An 11,694-nucleotide genomic window follows, 5' to 3' on the forward strand; every position below is an offset into this window, starting at 1 on the left:
TCTTCCCTTTCTGCAGGAGCTTGAGCACTTAATCAGCTGCAACTCTCCAGGCTGGGGCTTCCCCAAATAAATAAGTTATGTAAGCCAGCACCTCCACAGCAGAACCAGAACATCTGGACACCCCCCACCCCTTCCCCAGGGGTAGGATGACCTGTGAGAATGAAATCACTTGCATGTATAAAAGTTAATGGTAGAGGGTCGTCTTTGTGAGTGAACTAATGAGGTCTGGTTTGTTGTCAGCTTTGGTTTCCAGCGCAAGCAAAACGCAGTAGATACACTAGTCTCTATGATGGGCAGATTCATGCAGTGGTCTCTTTCTCACCAAGGAATTAGTAAAGTCTCTTCTCAGTTGCCTGGTCTAAAAAGATTTGAGGGTCGTCTTATATTTGGGACAAGTCTCCCAAATTCAGCAGAAATCTGCTAATGGGCTCATAAGTTATGGGAAGGATGAATGAACAAATGCACGATTGTAGAAACCTCCCCTCTGGAAAGGAGGCTAAAAATGAGGTTGGAGCCTGGGTTATGTGTCCAGCTGAGTGAAGGTCCATGCCACCCCAGTGTTATTTACCCGTGGGCCTGATTGTATAAAACACAGCACCCATACTTCATCTGATGTTGTCACTGCAGGCAGTGAGTACCTTTGAGATTTAGGCTCTACCTGCTCATTAAAGGATGAGAACACTCACAAATGTCAAAATACAAAAGAAGGCTCACACAAAGAGAACATCCTGTGGCGTATGAGCATTGCCGTCACACAGTCATTCTCGTTGTCACTAATAAAGCAGGGGGCGAGGGTAGGTAAACTGGGCCACTCTAACAGGAGCAACTCATGGTGGAAAGAATAACAAGCCTGAGATCAGAAAAACAAGAGTAAGTCTTATAAGCAGGGCTGTCTACCTTGTTCTCTTTTCAAAATGCTCTGAAAAAGCAGCAGGATATAAAGTGTCTCTTGGGGTACAGCTGACTAAAAATTCAAGAAGAAAACTTTCTTGTCTGCCCACAAAAGACTATATAGGCTTGCTCCCTTCTAGGGCACAAAAACGGTCCCATTCAGACCTGAAACCTTGTTGTCACACACTCTGTAGTGGAAAAGCAGTAAAGCAGTGCAAGTGCATCAACCGGCTGGATTTCCCACCCCCAGCAGGCAGGATAGATACTCACAGCAGGGAGCTAAACATGGTTTTTGCTCAGTGTCGTGACTGTGCTATGGATTAGATGAAGATTAACCCAGCGACCTGCCATCTGCTCTCATCCATACCTAAGGATATAAGCAAAGGGAATCTGATGATTAGGGAGAGAAACAGGTGAAGTTCAGCTCAAAGTTCAATGTCAATTAAAAAAAAAACAAAACAACCAAAAAATAATATGAAAAACCAGAGTGGGTCAGTTTTTTCTATCTGTAAACCTATGATGAGCCCTCAAGGGCTGGGTCATGCTGCTGAGGGTTCAGATGACAGCAATAAACAAGGGGTCCAGCCTAGACCAAGGTTCCCAGCATGGGGACTCCTATGCTCTGTTCTTGGTTCTGTCACCAGCTGGCTCAGGGACAAGCCACACCACTTCTTCTTGACATACTTCATTTCAGCCACTTCTGAAGTAAAGACACTAAAACATCCTCACCACACAGGGATCTTCTTGGCCTTGTGGGTGTTTGCTCTGAGTGCTTGGGGATTTACAAATGCAAGGTGCAGCAGAGTTGCAAAGTGAATTACGAACAAACATCAAGCAGACTCTCCAGCACCACCACTCCTGAGCTTTATGTAGAAAGGATAGGGGTTGGAGGCACACTCGGTTTTATCCAGACAGGATTAAACTTCATTTCTAGGACCGTTTATAATAAAAGAAAGACAATTTTCTCTGGCTTACAGCACCTTACTAATCACTGTAACTGTGATACAGAATCATTCATGCTTTTATTCTGTACTCTTTTTTTTTAACTTAGGAAAACCAAGTCTATTCAAGCAACCCTTAAAATGGAAGCCCATTATATTTTCTGTGTTTTCAGGTAACTAAAATAATATTTGCTTAAGAGTGTACTCTTATGCACTTTATCCATACCCGAGGAACACCAAAACCCAAAACAAGTGGGGAAAGTGTGATGAAGCAAACTTTCCCTGTATGGTGTAAGACAAACGTGCTGTCTAGCTCACTGCTTTCCATGTGAATGTATTTTATCTGGGAGCCACTGTTATTATTAATTATCATTATTACTATTAATCTTCAGATAAGGCCCCATGCAGAAAGGATTTGGGAGCCTGGATGCATCAGAACCTTGTGTCACTGTGATGGTGTCTCCATTTGGAAGGGCACCAGCCAGGTTGTGTACCCAAAGAGACCTACGTGCTTGTTTTATCTTTCTTTTATGATGGTTGTAGAATACAGCACATTAAGATATACACTCTGATGTGTTCTCTCACTTGTTTTTTGTTCAGTTAACAACCAGTTCTGTAGATGCTGGCAAAATACATGGAGGCGTGTTTCAGGCATGGCTGGCTGTGGGCCCTGAGAGATGAGAAGTGTTCCTACCTTGGTTTAGAAAGGTGCCCTCTGTGGTGTGAGGTCTCCAATGTTTAACAGAGGCTGAGCTCATTCAGCAGCATGGCATCTTGTCCAGCGGCCGGTCTCTTCTCTTCATAACTGTCTGTTTTCACAGGCCTTGTAGGAACTGAATTACCTAAGCAACCCATACCATGCTTCTGTATTTTGTTGGCTTTGGCCAGAGGGTTTCAAAAATGATTAGAGGGAGAATCACACGCGCATGGCACACTCACGTAAACCTATAAAAATCTTGCTCCTGCTATGCTGATTAGCATGGATAGACCCTTTAACTGAAAAATGAGTCATAATTATTGAAAACAGTGCAGAATTCTAACCTAAGACATTAATGCTAATGTAATATACGGTGAGAAAATACTATTAACATTTGGATGGATGAGTTACAATACTCTCATTATCACACATTTGCATTTCTTAACTTCTGTGTGATTATAACCTCAGCTTTGAAGTTGTGTTACCACAAAGACCTCTTTTACTGTTTTGGTTTGTTTTCTTGCTAGGCGAATATTTAGAGCCAGACTCAGTTCGCCAGTATTAATAATATTGATTGCACAATGATTCCTGCAGCGCTCAGCCAAGACCTCAGAGAGGGAGGACAGATGATCCTAAGAGGGTGAATTCCCATCCATTTTCCAGGCTGAGCTCCTGGAGATTTACAGAGGAGTCACCTTGCTGAATTGTGGCTGTTTAATGGCTCTTTAAAGGCCCAAGTCCAAGCTAGCTGTGCAGGCTTCCAGTACCTTCAGCAGAGATAGAGAAAAGCACCTCTAGATGGCAATTTATCCCACGTATTGTGGCTGCCTCTGGCGCAGGGAACTCGGGCACTCACCTCCCTTCAGGTGCCTGGAGCTGGCTGGAGCCGAACCTCCCCAAGGTGACTGTCCCGGCTGCAAGAGCTCTGACCACAGAGAGGATGCTGCATTGACATCCAGTCGGTTAGCAAAATTGCTTACTCACTTACCAGTGTTTTCCTCCAGGTTTTTCCCTGAGAAGACTTTTCTTGTGCCTTTTCTGGTCAGTGTGTGGATGAGGAGGATTCCCTTGGTCTCTGTTGGTGTTGCCATGCTCCACGCTTTCTCCAAGACATAGGCTGAAAAAGTCTCGTTCCTTGGCTGTCTAAGCCTGAGCAGTAGCAGTGGCAGAAGGCAGCAAGACAGACCTACCTCTCAAAAGAATTGTGATGCTCCTAGTGCCCTTTGTGTGACAAAAATATACAAAGAGATCAGATGGGCAGTGATGAGGCCAGAGATTATGCCCAGACATGAAAGATCTGGCAACCCCTGTACTATTAGTAGGACATATTCTAGGTTCTACCAGAAAACAGTAAGCTAAATTATGACCCCTCTGAATAGCTTGAGGATTCCCTAGCACATGACTTTAATGGAAAGTGCCCATTTCCTACATCCTGCATGTGTCTTACAAGTTTTCCCTGTGCTCTTGCAGTAACAACAGGCCTGGAGGTTCAAGTTCTGCTGCTTTTTAAATTGAGAACAATTTCTCCAAGCGGTATTTCACTTCACCCTGGTGCAAGTAGAAATAGTGGCTGAACAAGAACCCTTTGTGTTGCACCCCTGCCTGGAGGACATGGGCAATGTTTACTCAAATTGCCATATTGGTGCTGCAAGGTGGGTGGGGCCCTACTGGCCCTTACTTTCCTAGAGAAACATAAACATACGTATGGTGCTCACAAAGCTCATAAATACAGAGTGGGTGTTTTAAAGCTACTTTGTGCTGGCACTGCGAAAGTCTTTGTAGTCCCCATGGAGGTAGAACAGCTGCTGGGATCACCCAATGCATCCTTCTCTAGACTTTGAGAAGTGCACTGGAGGACATGTTATCAGATTCAAACCAAAGTCAGAGCATACTCTGGCCTTGCAGAGAAGAGAGTTTTCTGTCAGCACAGAGCAAAGTGTGTGTGTGTCAAACCTCACCAGGGAAAGCTGAAAGCAATATCACAATGCTGGTCTGCCCCAGCCTTGGACCTGACCAGGAGAAAATGCTGACTGCTGGTTAGTATATGGAACTGTGTGTGTGAGGGGAGGAGAGAGGTGTTGATTTTGTAACCAGCATCTATATTGCAGTTTTAAATTAATGGCAAGTTGTCTTAATCTTGGGACAGGTGTTCTTTTTTATTCTTGTCCCTGTAGCAGAATAAATGAATGAAATAAAAAATGAATAAGAACTTGAGCCTTCACATAATGAATATTGTGGATACAACCTCCCATATATTACATTCTAGACTCCCAGCAGGTAATGTCTCTTGTATATTACTGGGATACTTCCATGTTTTTTCAAAGGCTCTGTTACAGCAAAACCCTGAAAAGTTAGCTCAGCTCCTGCAGATTAGAGAGAGTCTGATGGAGGAGGAAGAACAGTAGAGTCATTAGGGAACATCGTTAGAGGCTTAAGAGCTAATGATCCAAAGCACGTTGACATTAATGTGACTCTTTTCTTTGGACTTCAAGAACCTGGGCACATGAGTCCTTGCTTGTGATATTTAATGTCTGGTTTTCTTGCATGATTATCTATTTTGGAATGGGAAAGGTGGGAGTTTTTTTTTGTTTATTTTGGTTTTGTTTTTTTTTTTTTTGGTTGTTGTTGTAGTTTGTGTTTGGTTTTTGTTTTTTTGTTTGTTTGTCTGTTTTTTCTCATCTGTAAAGTAAAAAGCAAACAAAAAAACCCTTTGTGCTGGACAAACCAACCCCTAGCACTGGAGACAAGTTTTCCTAGAATTGTTCCCATCATTAAATCTATTATTTTATTTTTTTTTCTACATTTAGAAAGGCAGTAAATAATTTCATTGAAAGGGCTTAGGTTTTTAATGAAATGAAAAGTCAGAAATTAATGCTCACTAAAAACCTTCCTATTTGGCTGCTGCAGCTGTCACAAAATACTGTTCCCATTCACTACAGCTAATCCACAGGGACAAAACTAAACCATAGGTGTAGCAGATGCATCTGACAAGGTATTCTGTTATAGCAGCCAGAGCACATTGAGTTGCCATCCTTGGACTTAGGCAGAAGGAGGGATATAGCACTGGGGCAGCTGGCTATCTGGAAGTATACTCACTATGTTCAGGTGTAGTGGTACCTGTGCAATTCATCTGCCATATGAGTGGGAGGGTGAGGAGTTGGAAATATCCACTGAGAGAGGAACAGGGACTTTTTCTCCCCTGTGGGTCCTTGCCCCATCAACACGTTGTTCCCTTCAGCCCCTATTCCTCCTGGCAAGGACTGAGTGTCCTCTGTCTTTCCAGAGATCTGCTTCATGCTAGTGGCTAGGGGCAGTGGCCAGCACTATCCATGGACACTCATGCTTCAGAGGTCTCTCTGCCAAAACTCACCGCCATACCATTAAACCTTGCCTTCCTGGCTGGTGGAAGGAAAAGCCAAGACTGAGGTCATCAAATGATGCTTTTCTTTCTGCCACAATGGAACCACAGTAAAATATTGTCAAGGTCTAGTTGGAAAACCAAAATGTTCTCCTTGGGGGATACTGTTTCACCCCTCAGCAGGGAGTTGGTTCAGGTAACAGCCGGACTCTGCCTTGAGGACCTCTGTGTGAAGATTTACCCTCTGCTTGAAGTAACAGTTCCTGTGCATGCATTTTGACCTGATAATGGCTGTGTAACAATCTGGGATCCCACTTATTTACGTTACTCCCTGACAGTTTAAAAATTCATTAATGGCTCAGCAATAAATTCTCACTGGGCTTCCCTGAAGAGATGAAAAACGGGGGACAACAGCTAATGAATTATCACAGAAATACTATGGAAGGAGAGCCTGTTCTCTTCTTCCACTACGTTCCTGTGGCTGAATGGAAAGGGGCTCGGTTTCTACATTTCATTTTTTATTTCTGTTTTTCTGCAGAAGGTGGGAGTAACAGAGAAGACCTCCCCATCTGCCACAGGCAGTCCAGATGGCAGCCATATGATTTCCTCCCCACCGTTTCTGCAGCCTTGGAACTGGAAGGGCAGCCCTGTCTGAAACCTGGCAAGAGCATCGACTCACTTCCAATCCCCATCCTGTTCTCCCTCCCTCCCGAGCAACTTACTTGATGGGGCCAATTTACACACGGCGGTTTTACAGTGTGAACTGGGATGCCCCAGGGACTGATTTGAGACTCAGAAATCCATTTCAGAGTCTTTGTGCTGAGGAGACAGTGGGGCAGATTCAATATTCAGCCGTGCTCATCTAAATCCAGAGGTGCTTCGGGGAAACAAAACCCTCCAGATTTACCTTGGTGCGGGAGAGAAAAATAAAGGCATCTGCCTGGACTCATAGCCACTGTACATCAGTGAAAAATACCCTGCATACAAAGTTCACAGTACTTTTTAGCTACAGATATATGCCAAGAGTGCCACTATATATGCAAATATTGCAGAAAGCAGGAGGAAAGCAAACAATAAACAGATCTTTTACTGTTAAGCTACCTTTCCCTTCCTTCTCAAAAATGTGAGAGATTTAGAAAGAACCAAAAGCTGAACTGAATTTTGTTCTTGTCATTTCTATGATGAAGTTATGCCAAAAGTATTTTTCTAAATAACTACTTGCTATGGATTGCATGGTTGAATGACCCCTGTCTAAGCCAAATTAGTTTTTAAATTTACTAGGGGTAAAGCGGAAACCCAGCTGAGGAACCACAGACAATGCAAAATGAAGAATCTGACTGAAAGAAAAGACTTTTATTAAAGTTGTGGAACCCATTTTAGTCTTAGTTATATGGAGATAGTGAAAATGTGTATTGAGAAGAGAAGACCTTTCCCAGTAGACTTTTACCAGAAGCATTTGACAGGGAAGTCCTTAAGCACTGTGCCATTTGAGGTTGAAACAGCTGAGAGAGGGGAAGAATGAGGAGTAGAATTCCTTCGCTTCTGTCACTTTCTAAGAGGCAATTAATTTTATTTAAACCATGACAATTAATTTTATTTAAACTCTGATTTCTTTTTACTATATAGGAATATGAAACAATGTCCTGAAATTAATAATAAATGAAAAAAATGGTGGAAATAATCGTGATGAATACATTATTTTCCATGCATACAGTTGGTTGAATTCCAGTCTCAATTGGTTGAATTAAAACAAAAATGAGAGGAAATCCAGATACAGATTGCTTTGTGGGAAAAAAAGCTGCTTCCCTTAGGACAGCCATCCAGCTGCATGGTGCCATAGGCTAAAGTAGCACGAGGAGCCATCCATTTTAATGCCAGAGACTTGTTTTCCAAGAAGAGGATTGGAGCCCACAGAGGAAGTCAAGAGAGACTATTCCTCTGCCACCTACACATTCCCATTAGCCCTGTGTAAGCAAATGCCAAGCACGTTGTCACCCCATATGAGGCACCATGCCATCATGTATCTCCGTGGTGAATTATGATGATCAGCAGTTTCTTAAAGGGGACACGGTGGTTGCCTGCCTGCCTGCCTCCCATGAACACTGGAACAGGCTCCCCAGGGAGGTGTCACGGCCCCAAGCCTGACAGTGTTCAAGAAGAGACTGGACAAGCCCTCAGACACATGGTGTGAACTGTGGGGTTGTCCAGTGCAGGGACAGGAGTTGGACTCGATGATCCTTGTGGGTCCCTTCCAACTCAGGATGTTCTGTGACACAGATGAATAGAAATTCATCTCAAGTTATCCCTCTCCAGCCATACTCTTCTATATACCCCGGTGCTGTTGTGGGTCTTTCATGGACCATCCACACAAGGGTGGGTATCCACATTTTGGAGGGGAAGTAACTTGGGACATTTTCTGAGATAGTAATTGTGGAAAAAAAACATCAACATTGAAACTGAGGGGCTTCCAACTTCCAATATGTGCAGCAAAACCACTTCAAGGTGCTAAATGGCCCAAAAAATACTTGGGACCTGCCACTACTGATGGTAGTAACTGCATCACCCCTCTTATTGCTGGCAGTTCTAGGGGCAAAAAATGTCATTGACACCCTCCACGCTAAGTTCAGTACATGCAGGTGAACAAAATCTGTGCTTCTGAGTCCTCTCCCTCACTCATTTGAATGCTGGTATTGCCACACAGTGCTCGAGAAGCAAATCTGGGCAAGGAGGAGACTGCAGCTGTGATGGTGCAGGCAGTGGGTGGGCTATAGGAAAAGTACACTCCCTAAGTGTGAGACTGATGGGTCAATTCCCTTGTTACCAAGCTGTTACTTACAGCCAGGTGTAGGACAGAGTGTTTTTCCAAGGAGACTGTTTAGTCTTTTATCAATTAACAAGAAACATGGATGTTTTCTTTTGGATGTGTGGCAAGAACATTTTATGCCTATATGTTTGTGTGTGTGTCTCTGTGTGTGTATGATTAATAAAACCCCTAAAGTACTCAGAAGCTCACAATAAAAAGATAAATGAACCACACTGTTATCCATGATACTCTGCTCTGGAATAGGAAGGCCGGAGGCAGTTTCACATGCAGAAGATCACACTGGCTTTTCTCCAGCATCTCCTGTACTGAGATGCCCACCATCCTGGCAATGGACTTCCAGATTCAAAGTTGCTCCACACTCAGATTTGGTCCTTTCTGCCCAATTTCAATCTGGAACCACCCTGAAATTACAAACCTTCCAGCAAACCTTCCTGCAGTACTAAGCCAAACATCCAGATTTCAGTAGGACCAATTTAGTTCTCTGAGCTATCTGGGTTTTTCAGCAAATTTTCATTTAGCTCATGTGACTCACCATTCCTCCTGTTGGGATGATGGAAAAGATAAACCTACAGTTGGATGTCAGGATACCACAACCGCCAAAACCACAGACAGCAGAACTGATTAAATAGGAAAATATTATTAAAATATCTCAAGGTCAAATAAAAAAAAAAATCATGAATAGCAAACGCTTTCAGCAGATGTTTTGTAACAAAATTTCATTTGGAGAGTTCTGCCCTGTTCAGTTGCAGCCCCATCAGGTGCTGTACACATGTTGAACTATTCATGTGATTTCAGCTCCCTGTCTGATATTAGCCTAGCCTACCACTCGCAAAAACATGATCCTAATCCCCCTAGAACAGAGCAGTGTGGTGTACTCTGTGTCACCAGGCTGCAGCTGAGAAAGAGGAAGGCCAGCTGCTCAGTCAGTCCAAACTCAATTAGTATACATTAGTTCTTCCATTGCTGCTGCATGATAGTCTGATTTAACAAACACAAAGTCTCTGAGTCAGTGGAAAGCTGAAACAGAAGGCCATTTTCCATAGGTCTGTCCTGTACTTAACAAGGTTATGTAACCAGCCATTAGTTCACTCTTAAACAAGCTATTAATTATTCTTGTCTAAAAAGGGGTAGAAAGGGGGAGGGATGAATCATCCACATGTACCAAACAGCCTTCCTCAAAATCTTTGTGCTAGTCAGAATTACATAGAAGCCAAGCTGCCATCAGAAAATTATTTCTACAGATGACTGGCCAAAGCCAGTTGTGATTTCCTTCCCATCTTGCAGAAGTTTTCAAATCACTCAGTTGAGGACTGGTCCTGGTGAGAAAAAGGTGTATGGCTTTGGGAACAAAACTGTTTTTCCCCCCTCTGAATGTGCTTTTACTCTGTGAGAGGGGACACACTGCTTGTTACTCGTCAAGAGCCTGGCAACACATTCATAAAACCTCAAAATCAAAAAACACCCCCTAGCCTTATCTGAAGCTCATTTATCTAATAAACTTTGCCGGGCAGCACTTGAGGATTCTTGCTGTGCCCAGCAAAAGGCAACCTGCTTGGTTTTTTTCAACTCTTTAAGAAATAAAACGTGTTCAGTAACAGTCTCACTGAAGCCATCAAAACAAGAAACCCACCTTGTTCACTAATCAAGCACCAAAACAGGAGCCAGGAGACATTCTCTCTGTCCCACTCTGCTGTTGATCCAGAAGGGACACGGCCCCACTGCTGGGAAGACAACACATTAACATGAAGTGTGGCTTCTCAGCTACAGCACAACACTAATGTGGCTCTCGGGCATTGACCACTAGGCCACCTGCTGAAAACTGAAGGGCCTCTCCTTTCTCAACCCTGTCTTCAAGTGGTCATGAGTTATTTCCCCCCAGTTTTCCTGGGAATGGAACTGTCCTGTGCAGTTCTCCAGGATTTGACAGAGCTTTTGCTGTGCAGTGCAGTCTTGAGAGGACGAGGAGGTTGAAGGCTGAGGTCTCTTAAGCTCCCTTCCCTCTCCTCTAAGAGATTTCAAACTATCTTTGGAGGCTTTCTGCTAGCTACATCCCTTCTGTGGCAAAACTGAGAGGGGATGATCTGGCTTCGTGCACTTTTTAAAAAGCTTGAGAACTAAGAGCATTAGCTTCTCCATGCTGGCTAAAAAAAGGCTTGCTAAACCCGTTGAAACCAATTGAGGAGCAGAGCAGAGTTAATCCTGGAAAATGCTCACAGTAGCTCCGTGACGCATGGCCATGCAAAGGCAGAACCGGGTTGCTAGTGATCTGCTCACAGGACTAGGAGAAGTTGCAGTTAAATTTTGGGGTGGAGGTCAATCCTCAGGGTCACCTGGGTGGAACTGGGGACAGCTGCTATCAAGCTTCTCACACCCCATCTTTAGCATTTTGCTCTTCTTCAAGTGAGATTTTATCTGTTGGGAATTTTTGGCATTTTTTCATCTGCCTTCTGAATTCAGGCTCATGGAGGACAGGCATGAAGCACACGCACATACGTTTTCTCCTTTGCAAGCACTGTTGGAAAAACTTCTATATTGTATTATCACTATTTGTTGTTGTGCAGTGTTACAAATAGCACCCATGTACCTGAAATGGGACTAAGGCCCCTCTGTCCCAGACACTGTACTTCCTAGGAATAAAAGGTAATCCCCATTTTCAACCTTATAATTTAAGCATCAGAGAACATATTTAAACTTGCAATGGCATTCTGATTGGATAAAACATATTTGGTTGAAACCTCTACCCTTCATTTAAGGTGTGAGAAGCCATAAGCTCTTTTATTAAATTAGCTTGCTGAGGCAATAGCACCCTCCAGCCAAAACACTGGTTCATGTCAAGACCCACATGAAAATGTGTGAAGCTTCTGTTGTATGGATGGATGAGGTTTGCTAGGCAGAGTTGTAAGAGAGGGCTTTGTGTCTGTATGTACACAAATGTGCAGGAGCAATACAAAAATGTAAATTCAGGGCAGGGAGGAAACAAGAA

At 43.4% G+C, this 11,694-nt stretch overlaps 1 long non-coding RNA gene across 1 annotated transcript in view; it reads left to right on the forward strand.

The window, feature by feature from the left end:
* The window catches only part of LOC135578349 (uncharacterized), a 36,336-nt gene extending 28,770 nt beyond the window's left edge, over nt 1-7,566 (forward strand). The window contains exon 3 of the long non-coding RNA XR_010469863.1: nt 6,426-7,566. This is a non-coding gene — a long non-coding RNA (uncharacterized LOC135578349). The remainder of the gene's footprint in view (nt 1-6,425) is intronic.
* The last annotated feature ends 4,128 nt before the right edge of the window (nt 7,567-11,694 follow it).

The sequence above is a fragment of the Columba livia genome, chromosome 1 (genome assembly GCF_036013475.1).
Source record: "Columba livia isolate bColLiv1 breed racing homer chromosome 1, bColLiv1.pat.W.v2, whole genome shotgun sequence".
NCBI lineage: Eukaryota > Metazoa > Chordata > Aves > Columbiformes > Columbidae > Columba > Columba livia.